We start from the raw sequence: 19,321 nt of genomic DNA on the forward strand, positions 1-19,321 counted from the left end.
GGTTCCAGGCTGAAGCCCCCAGAACCGCTCGCCACAACGGCTGGCCGCCCATTACTGTGACCCACATCTTAACTGATAGCATCTCGATTCAGAAAAGTAGTAGAAATTTAGTTGGGTAGTAAGAACCATCGAGGAAACAAGCAGTTAAACGTGAAAAAAGTGCCAAACGTTTGTCTATTATCTAAACTCGTAACCTATCACATGCAACGATATTTTTTTGAGTGGTTTAGCTAATACATCCTTCTCAGTGGTGAACTACGTTTATTTCTTGGTAAACTGCTTTACACTTCTTATTGTTTTATATGCACACAAGATAAAATCATTGTGTACTTTTTCGAATCTACATATGAAAGTGTACTCACTTCGGGCACATCATATTGTTTTGTTAAATCATACTCAGATGATCCCCCCATGAACCATGGACCTTGCCGTTGGTGGGGAGGCTTGCGTGCCTCAGCGATACACATAGCCGTACCGTAGGTGCAATCACAACGGAAGGTATCTGTTGAGAGGCCAGACAAACGTGTGGTTCTTGAAGAGAGGCAGCAGCCTTTTCAGTCTGGATGGTTGACTGATCTGGCCTTGTAACATTAACCAAAACGGCCTTGCTGTGCTGGTACTGCGAACGGCTGAAAGCAAGGGGAAACTACGGCCGTAATTTTTTCTCGAGGGCATGCAGCTTTACTGTATGATTAAATGATGATGGCGTCCTCCTGGGTAAAATATTTCGGAGGTAAAATAGTCCCCCATTCGGATCTCCGGGCGGGGACTACTCAGGAGGACGTCGTTATCAGGAGAAAGAAAACTGGCGTTCTACGGATCGGAGCGTGGAATGTCAGGTCCCTTAATCGGGCAGGTAGGTTAGAAAATTTAAAATGGGAAATGGATAGGTTAAAGTTAGATATAGTGGGAATTAGTGAAGTTCGGTGGCAGGAGGAACAAGACTTCTGGACAGGTGACTACAGGGTTATAAACACAAAATCAAATAGGGGTAATGCAGGAGTAGGTTTAATAATGAATAGGAAAATAGGGACGCGGGTAAGCTACTACAAACAGCATAGTAAACGCATTATTGTGGCCAAGATAGATACGAAGCCCACACCTACTACAGTAGTACTAGTTTATATGCCAACTAGCTCTGCAGATGACGAAGAAATTGAAGAAATGTATGATCAAATAAAAGAAATTATTCAGATAGTGAAGGGAGATGAAAATTTAATAGTCATGGGTGACTGGAATTCGGTAGTAGTAAAAGGGAGAGAAGGAAACGTAATAGGTGATTATGGACTGGGACAAAGAAATGAAAGAGGAAGCCGTCTGCTAGAATTTTGCACAGAGCACAACTTAATCATAGGTAACACTTGGTTCAAGAATCATAAAAGAAGGTTGTATACATGGAATAAGCCTGGAGGTACTAAAAGGTATCAGATAGATTATATAATGGTAAGACAGAGATTTAGGAACCAGGTTTTAAATTGTAAGACATTTCCAGGGGCAGATGTGGACTCTGACCACAATCTATTGGTTATGACCTGTAGATTAAAACTGAAGAAATTGCAAAAAGGTGGGAATTTAAGGAGATGGGACATGGATAAACTAAAAGAACCAGAGGTTGTACAGAGTTTCAGGTAGAGCATAAGGGAACAATTGACAGGAATGGGGGAAAGAAATACAGTAGAAGAAGAATGGGTAGCTTTGAGGGATGAAGTAGTGAAGGTAGCAAAGGATCAAGTAGGTAAAAAGACGAGGGCTAGTAGAAATCTTTGGGTAACAGAAGCAATATTGAATTTAACTGATGAAAGGAGAAAATATAAAAATGCAGTAAATGAAGCAGGCAAAAAGGAATACAGACGTCTCAAAAATGAGATCGACAGGAAGTGCAAAATGGCTAAGCAGGGATGGCTAGAGGACAAATGTAAGGATGTAGAAGCTTATCTCTCTAGGGGTAAGATAGATACTGCCTACAGGAAAATTAAAGAGACCTTTGGAGATAAGAGAACCACTTGTATGAACATCAAGAGCTCAGATGGAAACCCAGTTCTGAGCAAAGAAGGGAAAGCAGAAAGGTGGAAGTAGTATATAGAGGGTCTATACAAGGGTGATGTACTTCAGGACAATATTATGGAAATGGAAGAGGATATAGATGAAGACGAAATGGGAGATACGATACTGCGTGTAGAGTTTGACAGAGCACTGAAAGACCTGAGTCGAAACAAGGCCCCCGGAGTAGACAACATTCAATTGGAACTACTGACGGCCTTGGGAGAGCCAGTCCTGACAAAACTCTACCATCTGGTGAGCAAGATGTATGAGATAGGCGAAATACCCTCAGACTTCAAGAAGAATATAGTAATTCCAATCCCAAGAAAGCAGGTGTTGACAGATGTGAAAATTACCGAACTATCAGTTTAATAAGTCACAGCTGCAAAATACTAACCCGAATTCTTTACAGACGAATGGAAAAGCAGTAAAAGAAACAAAAGAAAAATTTGGAGTAGATATTAAAATCCATGGAGAAGAAATAAAAACTTTGAGGTTCGCCGATGACATCGTAATTCTGCCAGAGACAGCAAAGGACTTGGAAGAGCAGTTGAACGGAATGGATAGTGTCTTGAAAAGAGGATATAAGATGAACATCAACAAGAGCAAAACGAGGATAATGGAATGTAGTCGAATTAAGTCTGGTGATGCTGAGGGAATTAGATAAGGAAATGAGACACTTAAAGTAGTAATGGAGTTTTGCTATTTGGGGAGCAAAATAACCGATGATGGTCGAAGTAGAGAGGGTATAAAATGTAGACTGGCAATGGCAAGGAAAGCGTTTTTGAAGAAGAGAAATTTGTTAACATCGAGTATAGATTTAAGTGTCAGGAAGTCATTTCTGAAAGTATTTGTATGGAGTGTAGCCATGTATGGAAGTGAAACATGGACGATAAATAGTTTGGACAAGAAGAGAATAGAAGCTTTTGAAATGTGGTGCTACAGAAGAATGCTGAAGATTAGATGGGTAGATCACGTAACTAATGAGAAAGTATTGAATAGGATTGGGGATAAGAGAAGTTTGTGGCACAGCTTGACTAGAAGAAGGGATCGGTTGGTAGTACATTTTCTGCGGCATCAAGGGATCACCGATTCAGTATTGGAGGGCAGCGTAGAAGGTAAAAATCGTAGAGGGAGACCAAGAGATGACTACACTAAGCAGATTCAGAAGGATGTGAGTTGCAGTGGGTTCTGGGAGATGAAGAAGCTTGCACAGGATAGAGTTGCATGGAGAGCTGCATCAAACCAGTCTGAGGACTGAAGACCACAACAACAACAACACTCAGATGATTTCAGAAACAACGGCGGCACCAATGCGTAACCAAGATACCGTGTGCTCTAAACTAAATTCAGTCAATCCTTCTGTCATCTTCTACCTGCACACTGACCGAGATAAAAATGATTGTCTATATACCTCAGTGTGTGCTCTAATTCTACATTATTCTCGCGATCCTTCGCCAGATATATGATGATGGTGGCAGAATTGTCACTGAGTGTCTGGAATAGTGCAGAGTGGTTCAGAAAGAATCGACGGATTTCACGACTTATTATCTATTTGAATGAAAACAGAAACTCTGCGCAAGTTATAACTAATGCAAAAGGCTACAATGGTTTTATTTTGTAAGGAACCATCCAATTTAGAAGGGAATATCGTGTACATGTATGCACATTCAACATAGGGGTCCATTTTAACAAGTTTTTATTAGGCTGCTTTCTTATGTCTGCGTGTTTGGTACAAATTTTGCAACTGATTTGAAACGAACTTGCCAATGAACGAGAGACCTGAAAACATAAACATAGCTCAGAAGGTGATGATGATGCCATATTAGCTTACTTTATTGTTGTTCTGTTCATTAAAGGTAGGGATGCGAGTGAAAGAAGTTGGTAATGCCTGGGATCTCGGCTGCCATGCAGGAGTGGTACGTTGTGCAGATAGTATAAGAATGCATCCCAGGTGTGCGAATGGATGGGCATGACCGAGCAGAAACAGAGAGTAGAAGAGAGGGTGAATATCGCTTTCTTGTCTGTCTGTTCGGTACAAATTTGCAATTGATTTAAACTAACTTACCAACGAGCTAGTGAAACTTTCAACATAGCTCAGAACTGGATTACAATGCAATATGAACTCGTTTTCCCGACTGGTGTGTGTCGGAGGGTACTTTGCATACCACTACCATTTCCCCCTCTTCCTGTTCCAGTTGCGAATGGTTCACTGAAAAAACGATTTCTAGTAAGCCTCTGTGTGAGCTCGAGTCTCTCTAATTTCCTGAGATATACACAGAAAGAAGTAATACATTAGTTTAGTCAGGTAAAGAGAAACTGAAATCAATCTGAAGTTTACCACACGCCTCAATTGTATTTTCATCGAAATGTTTGAAAGCTAGTGAAAAATTTCACACACACATGAGATTAAAAAGTAGAAAATACTATTTAAATAAAAATAAATTTTTAATGTACCAAGTGTTTATATCGGAATAATAAGTACAAAATAATTATCCTTGCCTCATCCAGAAATTTGTGATTGTGAATTTTTAATAGCTGTGAAAGTACTTGTAAGATTTAAAACAAAAAAAATGTGGCACACATGAAAACATAATTGATATTTCAATAATTCACCTCTAATTGTTACAGTACTTATTATCTGATACGTGAATAGTTCAACTCCTTATTATTATCTATTGCTCACACTCCACGTTTTTCGTTTTATATCTTAAAAGTATTTTCATAACTATTAAAAGTTCACAATCACGAGAAATTATTTTGTAACTTTTAGGCTGATTTAGAAATTTGGTGTATTAAAAATTGATTTTTATTGAAATAATAATTTTTACAGTTATATTTAGGTCAAAGTTTCCATTTACGTTTCACAAATGTTTAGTGTGCTCTCCACTGGATGCATGACAAACATTCAAACTATAGTACATAGATCTGTGGAGGTGAAAGCTGGACTGCACGTAAATTGGAAAGGAATCAACTTGAAGACTTCTTTAGTAATATATATGTATGTGTGTGTGTATGTGGGGGGCGGGGATTGTGTATGGGGAAGTGGATGTGGGGGAACTAGAGTATGTGGGGTAAGTAATATATGCAGGGAAGTAGTGTGTGAGGTGAGGGGGAGTTTTGTGTGTAGGGAAGTATTGTGGGGGGTAAGTAGTGTGGGGGAAAGTATGGGGAGGGGTAAGTGTGTGTGATAGGAGTGTGTAGGTAGGAGTGTGTGGGGCAGTGTGTGAGGGAGTGCCAGCCGGAGTGGCCATGCGGTTCTAGGCACTACAGCCTGGAACCGCGCTACCGCTACGGTCGCAGGCTCGAATCCTGCCTCGGGAATGGGTGTGTGTGATGTTGTTAGGTTCGTTAGGTTTAAGTAGTTCTAAGTTCTAGGGGACTGATGACCACAGCGGTTAAGTCCCATAGTGTTTAGACCCACTTGAATCATTTTTGTTGTTGTTGTGAGGGTGTGTGTCTTGACTGTGTAAGTGAGAGAGAGTGAGTGTGAGAGAGAGCTGTCTCAATGATGGATTGGCCATAAGAATTGCACAGATCTTGCATTGTACCTTATCCTGCAAGGTCACCTGATCCCCTTGTCCCATACTTTTTGGTCGTGTCTGGAGTTACAGCATTGACTGGTTTGCTACATGGCAACACATTTCAGCCAAACGTAGGATTCAAATGTTCAAATGTGCGTGAAATCTTATGGGACTTAACTGCTAAGGTCATCAGTCCATAAGCTTACACACTACTTAACCTAAATTATCCTAAGGACAAACACACATACCCATGCCCGAAGGAGGACTCGACCCTCCGCCGGGATCATATCATGTGGATTACTTGAGCATGCAGAACAATGATGCGATGCGAGATCTCTGCAACTATTATTACTTATCCATTGTCGAGGCAGCTATTTCTCTCTCTCACACACACATTCTCTCTAACTAACACACTCAGGACACATTCCCTTACACACTGCCCCATATACTTCCCACTCCACATACTCCTACCCTACACACCTCCTACCACACATGCTTCTACCCCACATGCTTTCCCCCACACACTTCCTCCCACACACCACTTCCTCCCTAAACACACAATACTGCCCACAAACTCTACTTCCATCCCCTATACACACACACTACTTCCCCCACACTACTTCCCTTACATACATTATCCCCCCCCCCCCACACTACTTCCCCCACATACCCTAGTTCCCTCCACATACATCGCCATAATCTCTTCCCCCCCCCCCCCCCCCTACCCACACACATACACATTTACTAAAGAAGCCTCCAAGTTGATTCGTTTCCAGTTCACCCACTGTCCAGCTTTCACTTCCATCGAGCTATGTACTCCATACAAATGATTTTGCAAAGTATTTTCTGATAGCTATATTCATACGTTTGCTGCATAAAATGTTTTTCTGCCACGCAAATGCCTGTTTCGACAATGGAGTCTTTCTCTTCACATTCATTAAGCGTGTATTGTCCCCTGTTTTTATACTACCGTACTGTAGAACAAAAAGAAAAATCGGTTTATTCTAGCAATGTGGTAAAAGTCAGATCTCCAACAAATTTTGTGCGAGTTTCCTGTAACCGTCTTTTCCGCAAAACACAAGTGGAAGTAAAACATTACTCAGGAAACAGTGCACAACACACTGGACGGACTCACCGTACAAAAATGGTTCAAATGGCTCTGAGCACTATGGGACTTAACTGGTGAGGTGATCAGTCCCCTAGAACTTAGAACTACGTAAACCTAACTAACCTAAGGGCATCACACACATCCATGCCCGAGGCAGTCGCGCGGTCGCGGTCGCGCGTTTCCAGACTGTAGCGCCTAGAACCGCCCCGCCGGCACCGGACAAAAAATTAAACATCTATAGAGAACTCATTTAATTCTGTGTAATTCCACCTCGACTTCCTAAATGCCTGGATTCGAGTAGGAATCGAGACTACAAGATTGTGCATATCCGTGGAATGCAGGTTAAACCACTCTCTGAGGATTTGATCGCGCAATTCCATGAAAATTGCGGGGATGCTGGTGTCGGAGTAGTACCTGCTGTTTCAATATGTTTCACAGATTTTCTGCGGAGTTCAGGTCAGGTTATTTTGAGGGCCAGTTGAGATGCAATAGGGTGAGATAGTGTTCAGAAAACCAGTCACATATTCTTCTAGCCTGATGAACTTTGCTGCTGCCATCTTTATGTGCATGTGGGTGCAATGGCCTCTTGCGAGAAGACCGACTCCAAATATGTTCATTGGATGCAGTTGCCGCCGCAGTGTTCCCTCGCTCATAGGTGGGAATGGACCTTCATTCACTGCCTGTACCAATTCATGCTGGGTTTGGAAGCGGTTTTGATTCACAAACCGTGAAAAGCGTCTCCGGTCCCTGTGATTCAGGAACTTTCTTCGACCACAATTCTGACGTCATGTTTCGTGGCCACATATGTTACACAATTGCTGGTAGAAACCTTTAACAGTCCGCCACGAAACACCAACAAATCCAGCAACTTCACACACCGCTTGTTTGCCCCTTTTTGAAATTTTGTCACGTCCTTACATTTACCCTTGATTACTTACAATGACTGTCTGCAACGTAAACGTCTCACTGATCGCTACTCCATAATGCTTACGTACAGGCTGTGCACGCGCGTTTGAGCTGATGACTCGATTGCTGTGCCACCTGAAAAGGCTTAACGATTATTCTGTGTGTGCACAGTAAGGAGATTATTTTTTTTGTCCAGTGAGATAATGTATTTTCTGTGTTGCTCTTATCTTCCGTTGAAGCTGTTCACTATTCCACCTAAATGGATCGTAGCCTCATCACCCTACACCAAACGTGTAAGGAAATAATTGTTTTCCGTCACCACGGCCAGAGTGAATTCACAAAAATCCGCAAATTGTTGTATATCACCACCATGAAGGATCCATAATAACTGCATCATCTGTGGTTGAAAACAAAAAAGTAGCCACAAACTCTTCAGATATGGATAATTATCGGGTTTACGACGAGGAGACTTCTGTGAATTAGAAATCTTAATGGACAGCGGGCAAAATCCTCTTGAATGCGCTCTACGGCTTGAACAACCATAAGGGGCGAACTATGAATTTCCCCTTACTCAAAAAAACCATTATATTGAGTGTTAGTGCCATATCCGAATGCTTAGACCTGTAGGATGTGCAGTGCTGTTTCCTCGACCAAAAACACGCAGCACAGCTGTAACAGAACCGCACCTGTTGAAACGGAAGACGTAAAAAGCGTTTTGTTGCTGTTTTATCGCCATCTCCATGTGACCTATGTTGTGTAAGGAACGAGCGAGCGAGTAAGCTAGCTGCACTGGACAGACCGCTATGGGCAACCACATGAACCAGCAACTTACAACTGGCGAAGGTTAAACTCCTAGTTTCTACGCGTAAGTTACAATTTACTCCAAGTTTCTGAGTGAACTCACATAGAAATGTAGAAGACAAGCGAAGTGAACCCAAACCACATGGAAAAAAATCGGAGGTTATTCAGGGATATTTTATGATTATTAGGTACCTCCGGCCTCCGGTGGCTCGTTACAGAATATCTTCTTTATCTCTTGAGTTCCTTAGTCCGATTTGTCTTTTTTTCTGTATTGCGCGGACAATACACTGTAAATGTGAACATTTTAGGTTAGGCTTTACCGTGACTGTTATTGACATTAAATGAAGCAACAAGTTACTTGCTGTTTCATTTAAAGTACACTCTAAGGCAGAGAAAAACGATGCACCACAAAAATATTATCCGAATGCAACGGAAATCAGTAGATGTGTTGTAGATGTACAGACAAACAAACTATTACAGTTTCAGAAAAATTGGGCTTTTTCTTGTTTTTTCAAGAGAAAGAGCTTCAGAAATTGAGCAAGTCAATAATGAGCAGGTACACTTTTGGCCCTTATGCAATTCGGCTTGGCACTGGTTGTTAGAGTTGTTTGATGTCCTTCTGAGAGATATCGTGCCAAATTATCTCCGATTGGCGCGCTAGATGATGAAAATACAGAGCTGGTTGGAGCGCCCTGCCCATAAAGCTCCAAACGTTCCCGAGTAGGGAAAGATCTGGCGACCTCTCTGGTTATGGTGGGGGTTGGCAAGCACGAAGACAAGCGATAGAAGCTCTCGCCGTGTGCGGGCGGGCGTTAACTTGCTGAAATGTAAACCCAGGATGGCTTGCCATGAAGGGTAACAAAACAGGACGTAGAATATCGTCGACGTACAGCTATGCTTTAAGGGTGCTGCGGATGAGAACCAGAGGGGTCCTGCTGTGAAATGCGATGCCACCCCAGACCATCACTCCTGGCTACCGGGCAGTATGGCGGCCGACAGTCAGGTTGGCATCCCGCCGCTGTCCGAGACGTCTTCAGACACATTTTCGGCCTGGAATCTTATGGAATGGAGTAGAATTGTCTTCACTGATGAATTCCGATTCGAACTGAGACCAGATGACCAGAAAATATATGTGCAAGCCTTTAAGTCAGCTACATGGAGGCGATGGCAGCACTGGCTGAAGAGGCAATGGTGTCTTCGAGCCATCGCAGATCGGTGGTGCGATCAGATGGGTTACTGTGAACTTTTAGACGTAACTGACGCGACCTGGTATCGATATCGCACTTTTCTCCCTTCCCACCCACAAACTCCTCTCCATCGTCGTGAACTGGTCCTGTCTGAAACGAAGGCGGGGGGAAGGGGGGGGGGGGCTTGGCGTTGGTGCCATTGAGGAGGCATGAGCTGAAACTGGAGCCAATGACAAGTTTCTGTTCACATCCCAACGTTTCCGTTTTGAATAGCTGGAAACATAGGTTGCACGGCCACACACAAGGACAGGGTAATCTTGTAATGGCGGAGGCACAACAGTGACTTAAGGGTTCACGGCAGCCCACCGGAAGGCAACAGGGAGGAGGTGGCCCAGCTCCTGTACCTGGGGCTGTTGTCGCTACGGTGACATGGGATCCAAGGGACGCGAAGGCAGCCGAGGCTGCGGGGCCCTGCAAATGAAAAACGTGCGGCAGCATTATGCAGTCCACATAAATGAAGCTGGTCATGATGGCACTTCCTGTGGAACCCTGTACAACTTGCAAAGAGCAGCCTAAGACTTTCGTGATAATGCATCGTTGCCAGCGCCTGTGTGCAAAAAACTCTGTAAAAGACCAAATCGTGTTCATTAAACTTAGAGTACTGCTGAGGATTGGCCGAGTACTGCAGAGAACTGTGTCCCATTTCAGCGTCCGTGCAAGAGCTTCACTTGTGATTTGCTGTTGCATATCTGGGAACAGTAAAATGAGAGAAAAAGCACAACGCTCACTCCCACGTATAGGACGTGCATAACTTGTCCATCCGTCCTTGAAATTTCTGACTAAGCATTCTGTTTCATCCTTAGACTGAGGAAAGAATGATGACGTCACTGGTGTCACAAAACTGTTGATATTCTGCCAAAGGAGTCCATGGTCTGAAACCAACACTTCTGGTAGATCTTCTATCCAAAAGATTGATGTCAGAGTCTTAATAGAGATAGTTGTTGTGGGCACATTGAATGGAGACTTGATAAAGGCGTCTACCACAATAAGCTAATGAGATTACGGCAGGGACTAGCAAAATCAATATGCAAACCTTGCAATGGGGTGCTGGGCTTTGGCCAATCAAAAAATATTTATGCTGGAGAAGTCTAGTGTTCCGCACATGCAGGCCATTGTGAAGTCAGTTATTCCTTTTGTGCATCCATGCCGACTCATGTGTAATGGTGGTGGGCGATCTGATTAGTGCTTACAATGCCCCAATGGCCATGATGGAGAAGGCGAAGAACTTCCTTCTCAAGCAAACGTAGCACAACCACAAGAGACTGATCATTATCTGTGTGTAAGAAGATGAGAGCCTGCTGGACTGATAAGCTGTGCAGAAGAGCAAAATAATGATGTACAACCAGATAGTTTATCCGCTTAACTGATTGTGTCTACCCGGTGTGGAGGTACTGCAACAGAATCTTGAGGCTTGGGTCCATAGTCGTTATATAAGCAATCTGCGAGAGGCTTGTGATTCGTCACCATGTATAATTTCTTGCTTCACAAGTATTGGTGAAATTTGGTCACTTCATATGCGATATCAAGAGCTTCCTTCTCAGTATGCGATTAGTTGCACTGGGCTTTGTTGAGGAGTTTGGATATGAAGGCAATTGGCTTGTCCAATGACCCAACTCTGTGCCAGAGAACAGCGTCAGTCCCCATAAGCTGCTGTAACAACAACCTACGCCACCGGTTTGGCATGTATTCTCAAGTGCGGCTACGAGCTGATACTTCACAGTCAATCTCGCAACACGTTGCTGACAGGTTGTTAACAGTTCCGTTTGTGCGTATGCGGAAATCATCACATTGACAGAACACTACATAGAATATTCCGAAGAAACTATGCGCTTCCAACTATAACAGGTATTGTTTCCAGTAGTTTTTCCTACGCAAACATTGTTGCACATCGACGTTATCGTTCACTGCTTGATATCAGATATGTGACTTTGTTCACACGTTACACTGTTTATTTACGCTTATCTTCACTGTTTTCCTAGGTCATGCGTCACGTGGATGAAGATCACTGGATAACCATTCCACAATATCTTATTCCGTGAAGGCATGAATATTCTAGCATCGATCCACGTTAAGATTCCTTCCTGATAATATATGTATATATAAGGAGAAGTTCAAACAATCTCTTCTTTCCTCCTTTTCCTTCTTGCTGCTGCTTGTTGGTTCTGCTGAAAATAAAATTTCTAACGTTATCTACATTTTTTACGGAAGAAGTGTGCAGTACATCACTGATATTCGTTTACTTACCAGTTACAGATAAACATATCCTTCTTACTTAGAATAAAATACTCTCAAATCTCTGCGAACGTGAAGTCCAATGATCTTGTTTTTTTATGGTTTTGTAATAGGTATGTAGCAGAATGCTGTTTATTAACGATTGCGTATGGGCTTTCTTATGGTTGATGCTAATTTGCATTGCACGACTTCAGTGCAGAAGATTTGTGGTGAGTACACAATAATACATGCACGCCAACTTTGAATTCTTGTCTTCTCTTTATTGAATTAGCGTAAAATCGGTTTCTGTCATTAGCATTCTGTGTCAGCGTCGTAAGCACTTCCCTAATCTTTTCATTACACGACGCCGGTTCATTTGGAAATTTCGGCATTTCCTTGCGGTCACACATCAGTTCATTATGAGTACACTTACTATAGTATCTATTGAGGTTATTGTGCACATCTTCAAAAAAAGTTAAGTAGCTTACCCAGTTAGAATGTTATGTAGGTATATGTTGTTGTTGTCTTCAGTCCTGAGACTGGTTTGATGCAGCTCTCCATGCTACTCTATCCTGTGCAAGCTGCTTCATCTCCCAGTACCTACTGCAACCTACATCCTTCTGAATCTGCTTAGTGTACTCATCTCTCGGTCTCCCTCTACGATTTTTACCCACCACGCTGCCCTCCAATGCTAAATTTGTGATCCCTTGATGCCTCAAAACATGTCCTACCAACCGATCCCTTCTTCTAGTCAAGTTGTGCCACAAACTTCTCTTCTCCCCAATCCTATTCAATACCTCCTCATTAGTTACGTGATCTATCCACCTTATCTTCAGTATTCTTCTGTAGCACCACATTTCGAAAGCTTCTATTCTCTTCTTGTCCAAACTAGTTATCGTCCATGTTTCACTTCCATACATGGCTACACTCCAAACAAATACTTTCAGAAACGACTTCCTGATACATAGATCTATATTCGATGTTAACAAATTTCTCTTCTTCAGAAACGCTTTCCTTGCCATTGCCAGTCTACATTTTATATCCTCTCTACTTCGACCATCATCAGTTATTTTACTTCCTAAATAGCAAAACTCCTTTACTACTTTAAGTGTCTCATTTCCTAATCTAATTCCCTCAGCATCACCCGATTTAATTTGACTACATTCCATTATCCTCGTTTTGCTTTTGTTAATGTTCATCTTATATCCTCCTTTCAAGACACTGTCCATTCCGTTCAACTGCTCTTCCAAGTCCTTTGCCGTCTCTGACAGAATTACAAAGTCATCGGCGAACCTCAAAGTTCTTACTTCGTCTCCATGAATTTTAATACCTACTCCAAATTTTTCTTTTGTTTCCTTTACTGCTTGCTCAATATACAGATTGAATAACATCGGGGAGAGGCTACAACCCTGTCTCACTCCTTTCCCAACCACTGCTTCCCTTTCATGCCCCTCGACTCTTATTACTGCCATCTGGTTTCTGTACAAATTATAAATAGCCTTTCGCTCCCTGTATTTTACCCCTGCCACCTTTAGAATTTGAAAAAGAGTATTCCAGTCAACATTGTCAAAAGCTTTCTCTAAATCTACAAATGCTAGAAACGTAGGTTTGCCTTTTATTAATCTTTCTTCTAAAATAAGTCGTAAGGTCAGTATTGCCTCACGTGTTCCAACATTTCGACGGAATCCAAACTGATCCTCCCCGAGGTCTGCATCTACCAGTTTTTCCATTCGTCTGTAAAGAATTCGCGTTAGTATTTTGCAGCCGTGGCTTATTAAACTGATAGTTCGGTAATTTCCACATCTGTCAGCACCTGCTTTCTTTGGGATTGGAATTATTATATTCTTCTTGAAGTCTGAGGGTATTTCGCCTGTCTCATACATCTTGCTCACCAGCTGGTAGAGTTTTGTCATGACTGGCTCTCCCAAGGCCGTCAGTAGTTCTAATGGAATGTTGTCTACTCCGGGGGCCTTGTTTCGACTCAGGTCTTTCAGTGCTCTGTCAAACTCTTCACGCAGTATCGTATCTCCCATTTCGTCTTCATCTACATCCTCTTTTATTTCCATAATATTGTCCTCAAGTACATCGCCCTTGTATAAACCTTCTATATACTCCTTCCACCTTTTCTACCTTCCCTTCTTTGCTTAGTACTGGGCTGCCATCTGAGCTCTTGATATTCATACACGTGGTTCTCTTCTCTCCAAAGGTCTCTTTAATTTTCCTGTAGGCAGTATCTATCTTACCCCTAGTGAGATAAGCTTCTACATCCTTACATTTGTCCTCTAGCCATCCCTGTTTAGCCATTTTGCACTTCCTGTCGATCTCATTTTTGAGACGTTTGTATTCCTTTTTGTCTGCTTCATTTACTGCATTTTTATATTTTCTCCTTTCATCAATTAAATTCAATATTTCTTCTGTTACCCAAGGATTTCTAGCAGCCCTCGTCTTTGTACCTACTTTATCCTCTGCTGCCTTCACTACTACATCCCTCAGAGCTACCCATTCTTCTTCTACTGTATTTCTTTCCCCTATTCCTGTCAATTGTTCCCTTATGCTCTCTCTGAAACTCTGTACAACCTCTGGTTCTTTCAGTTTATCCAGGTCCCATCTCCTTAATTTCCCACATTTTTGCAGTTTCTTCAGTTTTAATCTACAGGTCATAACCAATAGATTGTGGTCAGAGTCCACATCTGCCCCTGGAAATGTCTTACAGCTTAAAACCTGGTTCCTAAATCTCTGTCTTACCATTATATAATCTATCTGATACCTTTTAGTATCTCCAGGGTTTTTCCACGTATACAACCTTCTTTCATGATTCTTAAACCAAGTGTTAGCTATGATTAAGTTGTGCTCTGTGCAAAATTCTACTAGGCGGCTTCCTCTTTCATTTCTTAGCCCCAATCCATATTCACCTACTATGTTTCCTTCTCTCCCTTTTCCTACACTCGAATTCCAGTCACCCATTACTATTAAATTTTCGTCTCCCTTCAATATCTGTAGGTATATATGTTCTCATAAACCTGTTCAGTTTTCTGAAAAACCGTTCTGTGGGATTAAATTGAGGGCTATGTTTCGATGTAAAAATGCTCTTAATATCATTATCTTTTAAGAATTTGCGCCACTTGTACCCTGTCTAGTACGTGGCGTTGCAGGTAAAATTATTTTTCGATTTCCTACGTGAGGAATGTAATCACGTGGAAGTCGTCTTATGACAGTGTCTGCAGTCGCAGATTTTATGGCGTAAAACTTAACATGCTTAGAAAATATGTCATAAAAGACTAATACATATTTTACACCACTGATACGTGTCGGATTGGGTCCACTTACGTCTATACGAAAGATTACCACAGTTTTACTGGGTAGTACGGAATGTAAACCTGTCATTGACGATAAATTCTGTGGTATAGCTGTCTGACAAGAGGTACAAGTTTTGAGTATGTTGTGAACCTTTATCCTTGTGTTGGTAAAATAACAGTATGTATTGAGTTTTGCTAGGCGCTTCTTCGTCCCATAATGTCCCAAAACGAAGTGCGTGTGTCTAATTAAGTTTTGTTATAGGTCCTTGGGGCGTGAGCGGAAGACGGCCTAACGGTGTGCGGGACCGTAGCCCAGCTTCATGGAGACGGTTGCGAATGGTCCTCGCCGATACCCCAGGAGCAACAGTGTCCCTAATTTGCTGGGAAGTGGCGGTGCGGTCCCCTACGGCACTGCGTAGGATCCTACGGTCTTGGCGTGCATCCGTGCGTCGCTGCGGTCCGGTCCCAGGTCGACGGGCACATGTACCTTCCGCCGACAACTGGCGACAATATCGATGTACTGTGGAGACCTCACGCCCCACGTGTTGAGCAGTTCAGCGGTACGTCCACCCGGCCTCCCGCATGCCCACTATACGCCCTCGCTCAAAGTCCGTCAACTGCACATGTTACCAGTGTTAAAGACTGCGATGGAGCTCCGTATGCCACGGCAAACTGGCTGACACTGACGGCGGCGGTGCACAAATGCTGCGCAGCTAGCGCCATTCGACGGCCAACACCGCGGTTCCTGTTGTGTCCGCTGTGCCGTGCGTGTGATCATTGCTTGTACAGCCCTCTCACAGTGTCCGAAGCAAGTATGGTGGGTCTGACACACCGGTGTCAATGTGTTCTTTTTTCCATTTCCAGGAGTGTATATTGCGACGATATATTGCTAGGAAGGTTCATGACAGCGGGCGATAAACTGGCGTGACATGGGCGATGAAAATGTGGTGTGAACACAAGTCTCGCTACTTCAGTTACAAATATGAGCTCAAGTGAGGAAGACTTTGCAGTGGCTTATTGGTTCAGGCATAGGACGACAAAAAGGAAATACTGGGCACATCCCTACAATCTTGCCAACACGCACCACAGCTCCGCTGTTGTTCTGTCGAGAGCTATCTCAACATTAATCAAAATTCAGAGAGTTTTATCGAATCAGTCCTGAAAACTTCCATTTTCTGAAGCGCCTAGTGTGACAAACCCTTGAAAAAAAAAGATATCCACTTCAGGAAGGCTGTTTCTCCAGATGAAAAACTTCTGATTACTATAAGGTAAATAGAAATAAATGTAAACAGTAGTATTACTGAAATTGAGCAGTTTAATTTTTATAATGGTTTATAATATTTTGCAAATTTTACCAATTACTTTCACTTTTTTTGGACAGAGGGGTAATTGGATTGAGTCTAGAAGTAGTTGCAATATTGCTCATGTTAGACTGAGTTTGTAAGATGTCATGATGGAACGACGAACTCCAAGTAGAAGGACTGAAACGATTGAAACAATGGATTCCACATTTTCTCGTTCATCCTGTTCCAACAACTCAACAACTTATGTAAAAAAGACATTGTCTGTATTTTGAAAATCCTCCTCCGATGCGTGCTAAGATCTGGTAAAAGAGTAAGAAGGAAATACTGTTCAGCATCTTGGTTACTTTTATTAGCAGCTTTTTTCATCTTCATCCATTATGTAAAAGCATCGTCGACTTGGTCTTTTCTCTTTTCTTTTTGTGTGTTTGACTTGAGCTTTTACGAGCAGATTTTTCAAGTAATTGCACGGAAGAAGCTTCGTCATGCATTTCCTCTTCAATAAATGTGTCGCTTTCATCGTTTAGAGTAATATTGGGCGCCTCTACTGCTGTATCTTCAACTCGAAGATTGCCGGACGTATTTCCTCCTTTAAAATACGGTTGCAGAAAAGCTAAATTCTCAATCAAATAATGTTTTCTTTTAATTCTGACTAGCACTAGACTTTGGTGGTCCCAGCTAACGCACGCATGCTGTTCCGATATTCTTCCACCGCTCTCGACATTTCTTTTCTGAAACAAGATTTTAAGAAGTAGACATCAATAGGATTTATTTAAAAATGTTGTTTAATAAAATGAAATCACAATGTTGTTTATACAAACGAAAACACAGTGAGACTTATGCAACTATTTACGATCTAAACCACTCAGTTTAGTATCTTATTTTGTTTTTATTGTAGTTTCAAACTTGTTGAAAACGAAGACATGAAATTTTTGTAACTTTTTCAGGTGTGTAGCTGCTGGAAGCAGTTTTCAGGATCTTTCCTTTCAATTTTACAGAGGTAAATCAACTGTCAGTTTTATTGTCATTCGACTTGTGCTGCTATATGGTCTGAGTTACCACCGCTGTACATACCACAACCAACGGAGGGAACTTGGGGCAAATATCAAAACGTTATTATGAGTTATGGAATTTACCTAACTGCACTAGTTCTCTCGATGGCAAACGTTTCCGCATTCAGTGTTCGACAATTACTGTGTCCACAGATTATAATTATAAAGGATTTTTTCTAGTAGTTCTAATGGCTTTGTCTGAAGCAGATGGAATGTTCACCGCAATACAGGTTGAAGACTACGGACAGAATAGTGACGGTGCTGTGTTTCGCAAATCAACACTCGAAGAATTATTGCCAGGCGAGGCAAATGACAATCCTTTTCCGTTCTGCTTTGCAGCAGATGAAGCATTTCCTCTCCAGCATAATATAATGCGGTCCTACCAAAAGGAGTTTTATATGATGCCAGAAGACTATTCAACTTTCGACTATCAAGAAGTAGAAAAAGTGTGGAATGCTAACCTCAAAATTTCGTCTATTTGACCGACCAATTTATACCAACAGAAGTAACGCTGTGCAGACTATTAAAGCAGCGTGCGTGCTTCATAATTTTGTACGGAGACGAGAAGGCCAACCGTATGTTCCACAAAAATTTAATAAGTGTTCTGTGATACCAGCATACAAATACTTTCAGAAATCACTTTCTGACACTTGAATCTATACTCGATGTTAACAAATTTCTCTTTTTCAGAAATGCTTTCCTTGCCATTGCCAGTCTCCATTTTATATCCTCTCTACTTCGACCATCATCAGTTATTTTGCTCCCCAAATAGCAAAACTCCTTTACTACTTTAAGTGTCTCATTTCCTAATCTAATTCCTTCAGCATCACCAGACTTAATTCGACTACACTCCATTATCCTCGTTTTGCTTTTGTTGATGTTCATTTTATATCCTCCTTTCAAGACACTATCCATTCCGTTCAACTGCTCTTCCAAGTCCTTTGAAGTCTCTGACAGAATTACGATTTCATCGGCGAACCTCAAAGTGTTTATTTCTTCTCCATGGATTTTAATACCTACTCCAAATTTTTCTTTTGTTTCCTTTACTGCTTGCTCAATATACAGATTGAATAACATCGGGGAGAGACTACAACCCTGTCTCACTTCCTTCCCAACCACTGCTTCCCTTTCGTGCCCCTCGACTCTTATAACTGCCATCTGGTTTCTGTACAAATTGTAAATAGCCTTTCTCTTACTGTATTTTACCCCTGCCACCTTCAGAATTTGAAAGAGAGTATTCCAGTCAACATTGTCAAAAGCTTTCTCTAAGTCTACAAATGCTACAAACGTAGGTTTGCCCTTCTTTAATCTAGCTTCTAAGATAAGTCGTAGGGTCAGTATTGCCTCACGTGTTCCAACACTTCTACGGAATCCAAATTGATCTCCCCCGAGGTCGGCTTCTACTAGTTTTTCCATTAGTCTGTAAAGAATTCGCGTTAGTATTTTGCAGCTGTGACTTATTAAATTGATAGTTCGATAATTTTCACACCTGTCAACACCTGCTTTCTTTGGGATTGGAATTATTATATTCTTCTTGAAGTCTGAGGGTATTTCGCCTGTCTCATACATCTTGCTCATCAGATGGTAGAGTTTTGTAAGGACTGGCTCTCCCGAGGCCGTCAGTAGTTCCAATGGAATGTTGTCTACTCCGGGGGCCTTGTTTCGACTCAGATCTTTCAGTGCTCTGTCAAACTCTTCACGCAGTATCGTATCTCCCATTTCATCTTCATCTACATCCTCTTCCAATTCCATAACATTGTCCTCAAGTACATCGCCCTTGTATAGACCCTCTATATACTACTTCCACCTTTCTGCTTTATCTTCTTTGCTTAGAA

This window comes from Schistocerca gregaria, chromosome 4 (genome assembly GCF_023897955.1).
Source record: "Schistocerca gregaria isolate iqSchGreg1 chromosome 4, iqSchGreg1.2, whole genome shotgun sequence".
Taxonomy (NCBI): domain Eukaryota; kingdom Metazoa; phylum Arthropoda; class Insecta; order Orthoptera; family Acrididae; genus Schistocerca; species Schistocerca gregaria.